A 13,272-nucleotide genomic window follows, 5' to 3' on the forward strand; every position below is an offset into this window, starting at 1 on the left:
ACCTCCCAATCCTATTGCACTGGGACTCATTTCAACTTGAGCTTTGGAAGGGATACAGGTAATCAAGTGATAGGCACCTTGCACCACTATGATGACACCCAACTCTGCCTTGAGCTTGCTATGTGGTGTGGTCACATCCCTTGGGGTCACAGATTTCTATGTGGTAAGTGATGTTAGAAATAACCATCTGAAAGGATTGTGAAAGCTCATAATGAGACACATATACCATCTGGCACACGGTAGGTAAATGAACACAGGACTAAAAGCCATGGCGTTGCACATGAGTATTCGCTCTGGGTTTTTAGTGGATCCAGTTTTACAGATGCTCCCCCAGAGGAGAGTTGCTGGAAACCGTGTGAGATTTCCCCTGTGGATTTGTATTGCCACAGATTCAAACTGGACTGTGGGCTCATCTCGGGGCTCACAGTGAAGATGGGCCTTTTCAGGGGAGCAACCAAGTTGGAATGTGGGGTGAAGATGAAGCATTGGGCTACAGTCAGACTTTGGGAGAGCTGGAGTAGCCAGGATGTATAAGTGTGAACAAAGTGAAGACAGAGTTAAGGGATAGAAGACCAGGCTTCAGAGCACAACAGCAGACACAGTCATACTAAGATCCAAACTCAGATGGCTCCCATTCTACTCCCCAAGATGAGGTCCCCTTTTTGTGGTTTGGTCTTTCTCATGGGTTCACTTTTTGGGAGTTTTCTGGTATTTTTTTCCTTATTAAAGATGCTAAGAAGAGGGCTGGAGAGATGGCTCAGCAGTTATGAGCAACTGGCTGTTCTTCCAGAGGTCCCAAGTTTAATCCCCAGCAGCCACATGGTGCCTCAGGACCATCTGTAATGGGATCTGATATGCCCTTCTGGTGTGCATGAAGACAGCATACTCATATACATTAAATAAATCTTTAAAGATGCAAAGAAGAAGACATGAAGGTGGGGGAAGAATATGTCGTGAGGGGGAAGTCTGGGGGCTAGAGGGAAGAGTTGTAGGAGAAATGAACAACAGATATTACATGCATGTATGAAATTGTCAAAGAATAAATAAAAACATTCTCAATTTTCTAAACAACACACTAGCATACTATTGCCATCTTTTAAGAATAATCTTTTTTTAGTGAGACTGAAATACCTCCATTTCTGGCCTCTCTCTTACTTACTTGTGTTGGCTGACTCATTTCTTTGAGCCTCAGCCCTTTTTAACTAAGAAGATGGGAATCATATTACCTGCCACACAGGTTTACAGGGAGGACTGCATGAAAGAACTCACAGAAGGTTCTTAGCACAGGGGCTGGCACACTATGGTAGCCATTATTAGCGTTATCAAAAGAATAATAAAAGCTACCTCGCCTGCCAATTAGACACATGACAGATGGCACTTGTGTTTATTGTTATTATTATAAAGGAATGCTGGGGTTTTATTGTAATCAATCTAAGGCTGATTGGCAGGACGTTATTCTCTGGGGATTTAGGGAAGTGTAGCCAGTTCTAGGAAGCACACCCACCTGATAGTTTCCTGGAGGTGGACCAGGGGTAGCTGGTTCTTCCTGAATTAGGCCCAGGGAGAGAATACTAGCAGAGTGTCCCACCCAGGACAGCTTCTTCTGTCTCGTGTTGTCTTAGGCAGACTGCAACCTATCATTTGTCGAGGTCATGGTTGAAGGTCTTGGGAATTCTTTTCTCCCATCAGCCTGAAGGATGAAGAAACAGACAGGGCAGCATCAGTGGAGGTGGCGGGTGCCTAAGGCAGGTTTGCACTTGCAGGGGGCTGTTGTGAGGTTCCATCGGGACTTCCTGTCTGGGTCTTGGTAACAATCCCTAGTACTTACTCCAAGAGGTCTGCAAGATGCTCCTTGGAGAAGCCCTTTCTCCCTGTCTTCAAAGGCTGGCCTTTAGGAGTGCGGACACTGCTGTGTTCCAGCTAAGAACCAGGAGGTGAGCTCTGCCCAGAATCTCAGAGATTCAGGTATTTGGAGCAAGGGAACCTATTGGCTCTCTGGGTGTTGACCTCTCAATTCTGACCGTGGCCACTAGTACCCCTTCTGTGAGTAGGCCCGAGACCTGGCTACTTGGAGAATGTGATGAGAGCTTTTCACATTTTAGACAGAATCTTGGAGTCAGGGCCAAGCTAGGCTGGACCATTGCTATGCTCCTTGTATCTCTGTGCTGTGGTCAAGTTACAGCACGGCTCTGAGCCTGGGCATCCTTATCTCCAAAACAACTTCACTTTACGTGACTCCTGACATGTTTGGATGTAGTTCTGTCATTTTGACATTTGTTTTCATTCTTCCACTTTCTATCTCTTGCCATCTTTTGAATCATTTGCACATTTTCTATTTTTTTTTGTGTGTGTGCTGGGGCGGGGGCTCAGGGCCTTGTATTTCCATCCTGAGCTACCTAGCTATGCATTTAATTTGTTTGTTTTTTTTTTTTTTTTTTTTTTTTTTTTTTTTTTTTTTTTTTTTTTAAATTGTCTGGACTGAATTATGTCACTTAAATTCCTATGCTGGACTGTTAACCTCTAGACTGATAATTGGAGATGACACATTTGAGATGCACTTTGATTTAGGTGAGGTCATGGGTGGGCCCTCATGATGAGAATAGGGCGTTTGGAAAAAAATGGCATGAGGCGGGAAGGGAGGGAAGGAGAGAGAGAGAGAGAGAAAAAGGAGGAGGAGAAAGAAGAGGAGGAGAAGAGGAAAAGTTATCCGATCTGCTTACACTCCAAGGGAAAGCCACGTGAAGACAGGGAGAAGATAGTCACCACAGCACAATATGAAAACCCTTACCAACCCTATTTGCTCCCTCTTTTGGATGTCCATTCTCCAGAACTGTGCAAACTGATCCCAGTCTGTGGTATTTTTTTTTTTTAAGTAGCCTGAGCAGACCAAATAATATTTTCTCTGTTTTCTGCCTTTGGTAGTTACTCTAGAATGGTGATATCTACACCGAACATCTTATTCTCTACCTAGAATCAGCATTAGAACCTTTCCGTATGCAGCTCGAAGGCCTTTCTATCCTTCCCCCTTTACATTGTGTGGTCAAGTATATTTCATGTACAAATTTTGAAAATCTCAGCTGCCAAGATTAGCCAGCTGTGCTTGTAACTCTTGTACACAGGGTTTAGAAGCTTAAGAAGGCACAGTAGTCATGTAAGGAATTCGTCATTTCCCCTGGCTGTTTCCTAGTACAATTTATTTCTTTGTATTAGCTGTTTCTGATACACCTAGTCAAGAAAATAGTATTTTCACATGAAAGGAATACAAGAATATAAGAATATAAGCAGGGATGTACAGGTTAGACATAGCTGCATGAAATAAGCACAATTTAATTAAATGTACTATTTTCTAAGAACTATATATTCCTACGAAGATGAAAAAAATGTAGTTCTATTAGCTCTTAGAGACCGAACCGTATTTCTTAGCATATTCTCAAGTAAAGTTTGTACATGAGAGAACTCAGCAATTAGAGTGGGGTCTTCAGGCTTTTGTTAAGGGAAGAATTTAGTAATGGCGTATGAGAATTCAGGCTGTTGTTGTTCTCTTTAAGTTCTGGAGGAAACACTCTTTATCTATTAACACACATAAGTAGTCTTTGCTAAGAATCCCGGCTTCCTGCTTCTATTTCTCCCTTAGTAGATGAGGCCAATGGCAACAAAAAGAAAGCCTTGAGTGGCTGGAGGCCGTTCCAATTGTCATAATGAATATGAGGGCTACGGTTCAAAGGACCGAGGGGTTTGAGACCAGATGACACCATTAGGGGACAGCTTTGATAGGTCCAACCTCTGGAGGATGCATTACGATTTTGGTCCAAGACAGATTTCCAATCCAATTCCTTCTTATCTTACGTGTGGTCTGCCAGCCCAGTGCTGGAGTTCATGCCAAGCTAATCATTCTGGCCTGGAGGCCAGCCATGAGAAAAGAATTCCGGATGGAAACCACAATTAACACATGGACTGCGCCTTGTTCAAGGAACTGTATTTAAGCATCATAAGTTGGCTCTTGGCTATGATGTTGAGACCCATGGGCATAATTGTTCTACCAAAACCTTCACCCAAATCAAGTGGGCCTAACTTCTCAGCACAAGAGACTTAGTGACTTAAAGGTAATAGCTTAAATATAATGACTTAAAGATCTAAGTATTTACCACCCCATGAGCCTCTGAACTCTAAGATTAAAGGAGGCACCCTACAGCATCTGTAGCTGGCAGTAGATTTCACACTAAATCTAGAAGACCTGCCTCAAGCTAAAGGGCCAATGGCTTCTCAGGGTGGTTGAGAAAAACTGGAAAACAACTGAGCTGACCTCAGTTATGGAGCTCATATCAGCTTTCACCTCTGTCTGGGAGCAATGGAGCCTCCACCAAGAGAGTGTTGTGGTGTGTCTTCTAAAGCCAAAAAGCTCCACAATCAAATGGCAAATCAACATCTCACTCCTTTGATAGCATGCTTCCATTCAGTCTTCTGAAATAATACTGTGACTTCCCTTTTAACTGCACCTCTTTTAGATATATATTTTTCCTATACATACCATACATACATACATACATACATACATACATACACACTTTAGAGGTTCTCCCTTTACTTGTGAGATTTTTAGGTGAATCACTCTGTACATATAGATGGTCAGTCTACTCTCTGGAAACTATTTTTGGCAACCTGATTTGGTACTGAGTCTTGGATTCATATATAAATGGGTGTATTTGAGGACTTTATGGAATAGCCCCGGCTTCATTCTCACTGGTAATCTCTCTTTAAGTAAAAGTATGTGGATGAAGCTGTTTCTACAATTTCTGAATGTACTTTCATCAATGGTGTGGAAGTACTTTTTTTTTTTCTCTGATAGTGGCTCAGAGGTGGAACGGTAGCTTGACATTTGAGGGCCCACATTCTTCTAGCTCATGGCTCTGCAGATTTCTTCACATGATCAGGATGGTTTCTGGAGCTTCTCTGTCCATGGATTGCCTCCACAGAACCGTAATTACTGGTGGTCTCCCTGCAAATGAGCTTGCCATTGGGGAAAAGCCCAGGGGAGGAAGATGGAGTTATAAATAACTTTATGGTTGGTTTCAATAATAGTTTGCTCTAGCCATATAACAAATTACCACACACCAGACAGCTTAAAATAATACACATTATGTTTCTGTTGGTCAGGAGCCTGCGTATGTCTAACCTGCAAATGGAAACGTAGAAAGCGAATGCTCAGGGCCTTACAAGACTGCATATGCAGTCTCAACTAGACTGTGCTATCACCTGAAGTGTGGACCGGGAATAGCATGCAAAACCAGGTTGCTAGCAGAACTCAACCCAGTGTTTTGTTGGCTGTTGGGCGGGTGCCATACTCAACTTTTAGAGGCTGCCTACAGTCCCTATCATACGGCCTCCAGAGAAGCTTTCACAACCTGGCAGATGATTTTATCATGGCAAATGATTTCATCAGCGTGAGTATTTTCTTCACTTGCAGACTTTGTGTAACAAAATATTTCCAATCATCAAGGCAGTGACATACTATATCCCTTTTGCACATTCTAAGCTTCATAGGGTCAACATGAACTCAAGGGGCTTGTGTGAACACCTTGGGGTCATGTGAAGGTTTTTTTTTGTTTGTTTGTTTTTTTTTTAAATGTCACCTGGACTATGAGAAGATGAACTACTTTCTCCTGATCCCACCATTTACTGGGTGTAGGGTTTTCAGTAAGACATCTTGCTCTTCCCAATGTAAATATCATCTGTAAATATCGTCTGTCAATATCAGCTAGTAATTTTCTTCTTGTCAACAGTGCAGCTTCTTGGAAGGTTAACTGAGACCACACTTGTGTAGAAGATAGAAAACTAGGAGGTTATGGTATACTAATGATAATAAGCTGGTTCCCCAGATGAGGTCTTATAAGTAGTTATTGTCCTTGGAATTGGGTGTTAAGTTGCATAGATTTCCTGTCTATCTGTCATCTACATATTTAGATAACAAAGGACTGTGTTTAATTTTATAGATGTATTTATAGCTTAATCAATTATGGTAATCAAATATATATGTAAAAAGCCTGGCAACTGAACTCTCGAGGGCACCTTTTTCTGAATGATTTAAACATCATAAATACAGATTATATAATATTTGCATAATCACTTCTGCCAAACAAATGAAGGGCTGGAGTCAGGCCATGAATTAAGTCAAAACAGAAAACTTCCAGGTCTACAGAATGACTCTGAGACCGCAAGAGAATGAATTCACTACCTCATTTTTAGGAAAGAGGGGGGTGAGCTTCAAAATCCTTGTGTTTTAGATCGAAGACTCTAAAAACCAAAATGACAAGCCACGTCCAGACTGAGGGTTTCCTTTCCTTACTTATTTATTCATGATGGTGTACATGCGTGTGGCATGTGTGCAGGCATGCACATGCCATGGTACACATGTGGAAGTAAGAGGTCAATTTGAGGGCAACAGTTCTCTCTTTCCACTAAGAGAATAGTAGGGACAGAACTCAAGTTGTAAGCCTTGGTGATACGCACGCACCTTTATCCACTGAACTACCTTGCTGGACTCTCCCCACACCCTTAGGGGTTTTTTTGTTGTTGTTTTTGTTTTTGTTTTTCAAGATAGAGTTTCTCTGTATAGCCCTGGCTGTCCTGGAACTCACTCTGTAGACCAGGCTGGCCTCGAACTCAGAAATCCGCCTGCCTCTGCCTCCCAAGTGCTGGGATTAAAGGCGTGCACCACTACTGCCCGGCCCTTAGTTGTTTTGAGGACTTTTTGATATAATACATAAGTCTAACTGCTACATTCCCTCTCTCCACAGTCCTGTTCCCATGGCCATGTGTGCTTAAAGGTACTGTGTGTGTTGGATGAATGTTGCCATTTCCCTTCTGAATGACAGTATTTCACCAAGTGTTGCAAAAATATTGTGAGGCCTAATCTCCAGAATTATTCTCAACTAGGAGAGCTTCCTGGAGGAGCCTTTGCACGGAGACTGGTGAACATAAGCACCTGTAAGTAAGAGTTCATATACTTGTCTCCTTGGCTTTCCTTTGAGTCAGCTCTGACATTCAGTCTTGGCTCCATAATTCCCTAAAGGCGGGATGTAAACTCCTTCAAAACCACCTCACATTTAGCTCTTTCTTGTGCCTAGTGCTCATTGGGTTCCGTTCTCGAAGGTGCTGATCCTGAGGATGCTCCCATTTATTCACCATCTCCGTGTCTGTTTACTTCCCAGAAATCCTGAGCTAAGAGCTGTCAATTAAATTGGCTTCATCGTCAAGCAACAGCAGACCAGGCAACAAGTAGGTTAAATAATGGAGCATCAAGCTTGGCTATGGCACTAGCTCAACAAGAACATCGCCAATGGTCCAGGAGCATCCACTCTTCATGTTATCTCTAGGAAGAAAAAAAAAAGAATTAAGTGTGTTGAGAATGGAAGCATGGTTTTAGTATATGAATCAATGGCTTCCTTACCCTGATTTTTCTCTTTTTGATATTTTTTTTTAATTAAAAAAATAATTAAAACTGTTCATAGTAGTTCAAGTCTGTAATCTCAGTAGCAAAGGAGGAAAGGCAGGAAGATCATTGTTATGGGTCTGGGGTGCTTCAGAGATTCAACAGGCTTTTTGTTCATATACTGGTACCAGGTCTATGCCTGGGACTCAGGATTCCCAACTGCAGAGCCCAGCCACCTCAGGAGCTTTTAAAGGCAAATAGCACAAAGTTACATTCTGTCTGTGTGCAAACCGAAGGTCATCCATGCAGAGCAAGCTTTTGTTTACAGAAGCAGAAACAGCTGTTTTGTTAAGACCAGGAGATTACAAAATTAACCCGTAGTAGCCCTTAACATTTTGAAGTCCAGTTTTGCTTTATAGTTCTCTTAAGTACAGAAGATTTAAACTTTTAAAAATAAAGGTAGCCACCACCATAAGGTTAACCATCACAATCATCTGTTCAAGACCAACTTTGGCCATACACCAAAACTGTTTTTAAAGAAAAGGCAGGAGTGTGCTTAAAGTGTCTACCTAATTACTAGTGTAGTCAGTGTAGGCACAATAACATGACAAAATGCTTTTTCAGAAATTTTAAATTATTATCAGTATTGTGTATGTGCAGGGTGTGTCTATATGGGCACACATGACATGGCATGTGGGCCGTGCTTAGAGAAATCTACATGGAGTCAGTTCTCACCTTCCAAATCTATGTAGGTCCTAGGGATTGAACTCAGGTTGCCAGGTCGGCAGCAAGCATCTTTCATTGTTGATTAATCTCACCCAGAATCTCACCCAGCCCTGAAGCCTTTTAAAAAATTGTGTGTGCTGTGTCCCCTCACCCTCTCTCTCCAGATGGAAGCCAATTTTGACACTAAGTGGCTTTCTCAGTTGCTGTCCACATTATTGCCTATGACAAGGTCTTTCAGTGAGTCTTGAAAGCCTGGCATTTTGGCTAGGTTGGCTGACCAGCAGGTCAACAAAACAGGATTTGCCTCCCAGTGCTGAGGTTACAAATGTGCGTCACTGTGTCTGCATCTCCCCCAATGTTGCAGGGGATCTAGACCCAGGTCTAGCATTTCACTCACAGAGCCACCTCCCTAGTTTCCAGTGCTTAGTGTTTTTGAACAGTTTACTCTTTGTTGTATTTAATCTAATTGTTTTATTATTTTATTCTTAGCATAATTATTTTACCATAATTATTAATTTGTTATAATTAATTTAATATAACATAAAATAATAAAAATAATAAATATAATATATAATATAACATAAAATAATGAACAATATACTAAAAATACAATAAATATAAAATATAAAAAGTAAAAAATGTATAATGTATATGTACACACATACCTATTTTATATATGTACATATATGTGTACATATAATGTATATATAATATAAAAATATAAACATAATATAAAATTATGATAAATTTAATACAATGATAAATTATTTTATCATAATTATTTTATTATTACTTCTAATAATAAGCATTACTTTCCAGTGCTTATTATTTTTGAACAGAGTTTACTTTTTATCATGTTTAATCTTTCTAATTGTCCCATGAGATACGTGTTATTATCTTTCATTTGTAGAAGAAGAAATGAACTTAGATGTGTATAGCAAATGTCTAAAGTTATTTAACAGTAATTATAGCCCCTGAACAAGTCTTGCGCCTTTCCCTCAGAGGGCATTAGCTTCTGCAAATGTCACCTCAGGTACTCATAACACACGATCTGATTGCAAGCAACAGAAATTGGCTTTGGCACACACAAGTATGTTAATTTAAATTTTGCAGCCAATTTTAACTGCATGTGTCATGTAAAAATTAACTCTTCTAGTTTATATACAAAGTGATGTATTTCCTAATGGCTTGTTCATACATACATACCACCACACATACCTTGTTCTGATTTGTGCTCCTTCCACATTTCTTGGTCCTTGCATGAACCCAGGGACTTTGCCTGTCTTGGGCAATAAGAGAATAAAGAAAAGACAGACAAACACACCTATAGAAACACAAAAAACCTTGGGATTAGGTGGACTGGGTTCTCTAATGGAGAAGCTACAGCACCCTGAAATCTGAGGCTTTTTATCGTTTCAATTGAATAGAGAGGTGGGATTATTGCATACAGCAGAACAAGGAGATAGAGTGAGTTCATACAGATAAACAAAGAGACAGGGTTTATAGTGTATAGCTGGGTCAGGGAGACAGGTGTAACTAACCTACATAGGAGAGGTCCTTTAGGGGACCAGTCTTTAGGCCATAAATATTTGGGGGAGGGACAGAAAGCTATGATGGACGTTTTCCACACACACAGTCAACATTCACACATGGACTAGAGCAGTGGTTCCCAACCTGTGGGTCATGAATCCTTTGGAAGGGTTGAATGACCCTTTTACAGGATTGCATATCAGATGTCCTGCATATCAAATATTTACATTACAATTCATAACTAGTAATGCTACACTTAGGAAGTAACAACAAAATAACATGAAGAACCATAATAAAAGGCCTCAGGATAAGAACCGCTGGCCTAGAGGAAGACTTTACCATCTCTCTGAGTCTTACAGGTGATGGAGTGGGGTCTGTGGCTTTGGAGTCCTTGACATGTCTGTGTTCATGTCAACAATACACCTGCAAAGAACTTCACTCAACCAGGGCTTCCTCTTCTCCCCAAACACGACAACCCCATTTTCTTCTCCTGGTGATTTCCTTTCCCTTAAATAGTCAACATCTGGTTTTAGACCATGTGATCCATTATCTCTTGTTTCCTCCTCTACATTTCTTTTAGACTGTTTCCTCTCCTCTCAGTAGTGTCCTGTCTGTGTTCATGTCTTATGCATGTATGTACCTACGTATGTACTTGTGCAAGCATGTATGTACACATTTACACATTTAAATCTAGATGCCATGTCAGAGAAAAAAATATGGTATTTGTTATTCTGTGTCTGGATTGTTTTGTTTAATACAGTGAGTTGCATCCATTTTTCTGCAAATGTCATAATTTCACTCTTGTTTGTGGCTGAATAAAATTCCATCTGTCTGTCTGTTTCTGTGTCTGTCTGTCTGTCTGTCTGTCTGTCTGTCTGTCTCTGTCTCTCTCCCATACTTGAGATTGGGCTTAATACACCATGCAAACATCCACTCCACTACTACATTGTACTCCCAGCCCAATACCACATTTTTTTTTGTATATGTATCTGTTGATGAACACCTAGACGAGTTACATATCTTAGCGAATGTGAATAGTAGTTTTTTAAAAAATATATTGGTTCATTGATTTGGGTATGTGTGTTTTTGTATGTATGAGCATGCACATGCATGTATGTGTGAATGTGGGTTCAAGCATGCCATGCATGCATGTGGAGGCCAGGTAACAACTTTTCCCTTACTGAGGCTGGGTTTTCTATTGGTGGTGTTGCTGTGCTTTGCATCCAGCTTCACTAACTTGGGAATTTGGGGGCATTTTTTTTATGTCTGCTTCCCATCTTGTCATAGAAGTGCTGTGATTACAGAAGCTCACCCTACTCTGGCTTTTTGAGTTTGGGGGATTGATCTCAGATCACCAAATTTGTGCAGCATGTGTTTTCCCTGATGGACTATCTCCCAAACCCCAAATACTTCAGTTTTTGGTCCCAAGCTTTTTGTAAAATGAACCACCAAAACAGTCTTCCTTTATCTGAGGGTCAAGAAGCCCACTGAATTTCAGAAACCACAGATAATACTGGCTATCAAACGTTATGTTTTTATACCTTATACACATGCACATAGCCACTTATGACCTGACTAAATACTTGCTATGCACCATGGCCATGCTTTTGGTAATTTGAGATGTAACAAAGGAATGAGTGTGGCTGTCTCTTCTCCAGTTAGATGCTCCATTCTTGCGACTTATCTTAGTGACCTCCATCTCCTCTCTTTCTCCTTTTAAAAAAAAATTATTTATTTATCTATCTATTTATTTATTTATTTATTTTTTGTTTGTTTGTTTTTTGAGACAGGGTTTCTCTGTATAGCCCTGTCTGTCCTTGAACTCACTCTGTAGACCAGGCTGGCCTCAAACTCAGAAATCCACCTGCCTCTGCCTCCCAAGTGCTGGGATTAAAGGTGTGCGCTACCACCACCCCCCCTTTTTTTTAATTCAGAAATTTTGCCTTTTTATCTGAAGGAAGAAATTTTCAGATTCCCTTGGGTGCATTCGGACTGCTAGTATTCCACTTCCTGTGTTTGGGGGCCATTCTTAAGTAAAACAAGGGTTATAGGGAATCAAATACTGTGATTTGATGATGATAGTAAGGTCAGATAACTGAGAGGGTCTTGAATTTACCAATAGTAGTGTATCTAGCATGGATACAGTTGACGAATGATGATTCACATTCTGGGCAAGAAAGTGGGAAATTCCATCATGCAAATCTTAACATTGCACACATACAACTAAAATGTGTGGATTGTTTATTTCTGAAATTTTTTTGTGTGATGTTTTCAGAATTTAATCTGTTGCTAATATATGAATTGTAAACTGCTGCTAATATAAGAAATGATCTGCACAACCGGTGTCGGTGTGTGTGGACCCCCCATTTTTCTTTATGTTATCCAACTTTCAGAACAATTCTGATATCTTGGATTGTAAGAATGTTACATGCTTTTTAGCACAATGCTGGAATGGATCACTAGACCTAGCCTTGGTTAATCAAGTTACAGCAGCTACTGTTGTTAATCAAAACTCAGAAAAGACTTCTGAGGCTTTGACCATTTTACAGAAAGTGGATGCATATCAGGCATCCTGTTGGTCAATCAGAGAGTTGATTTGCTCCAAGCCCATGTGGAGCAGCTCACGGATGTGGTTCAAATAAGCTTCGTGTCAGCAACCCCACATCTAGGTATTACACCTCTGAGATTTGTGAATGATACATTTATTCAAAGCCATAATCTTTCTGCTTATTTAAAAGGGAATTGGAATGGGGAGTTGGACCAGGTGCAACAGCAATTGCAGATCCAGATTTCGAGCCTTGATGGAGCGCAGATGGACCCTGTTTCCCTTGGCAATTTTACTTCTTGAATTTCTTCTGCCTTTTCCTTCTTTCTTAAATGGTGGGGATAGGCCTGCTTGGTACAGCCCTATGTTGTGGATTAGTGTTCATGATGGTTGGTCTGTAAGCTCAGAGCCCAACAAAAACGTGACAAGGTCGCTAGCGCCCAAGCACTCGCAGCCTTGGAGCAAGCATCTCCCCCTGAAATTTGACTATCTAGGCGAAGAAAGTAGCCGATGACTGAGACCCTCAGTCGATGCACCCCAAGGGTTCAGCTCATTGCACTGGGTCGATGAGAGGTCTAAGTCCAGCCAGCCCTTGCCTGAATAACTGGTACCTGAATATTTAGAGGTGTTTGCGAGTGGGTACTCAACAGGGAATGTTCCACGAGTGTGGATAGATTTCCCGAAAGTATGCCTGATTGCACAAAGGTTTGATGCCAAGAAACCTCCCCTGGTGGTGCCCCCAGGGTGGAGGCTCCCTTTCCCCATCAAAAGGCATCAAGATGGGTATGGGAAGTAAACCCATTACAATATCTCATTTTGCACAGGGGATCAGGCCTCTGCTTTCCCTAACTGAGTTGGTGCCGCGCTTGATAGTCAATAGGCTGTTCCATCTTAAATATATAGATAGGGGGAGATGTTGGGAGCCGCAGTGATTCGCCATTTCAAGATGGCGCGGGCATCCTGTCCTCCCACTAGTAAACAATTGACTGTGCAGCTGCAAAAGGCAGAAAGCGCGCCAAAGTCACTGCCTATCCCGGGGCGT

The sequence above is a fragment of the Arvicanthis niloticus genome, chromosome 13, assembly GCF_011762505.2.
Source record: "Arvicanthis niloticus isolate mArvNil1 chromosome 13, mArvNil1.pat.X, whole genome shotgun sequence".
NCBI lineage: Eukaryota > Metazoa > Chordata > Mammalia > Rodentia > Muridae > Arvicanthis > Arvicanthis niloticus.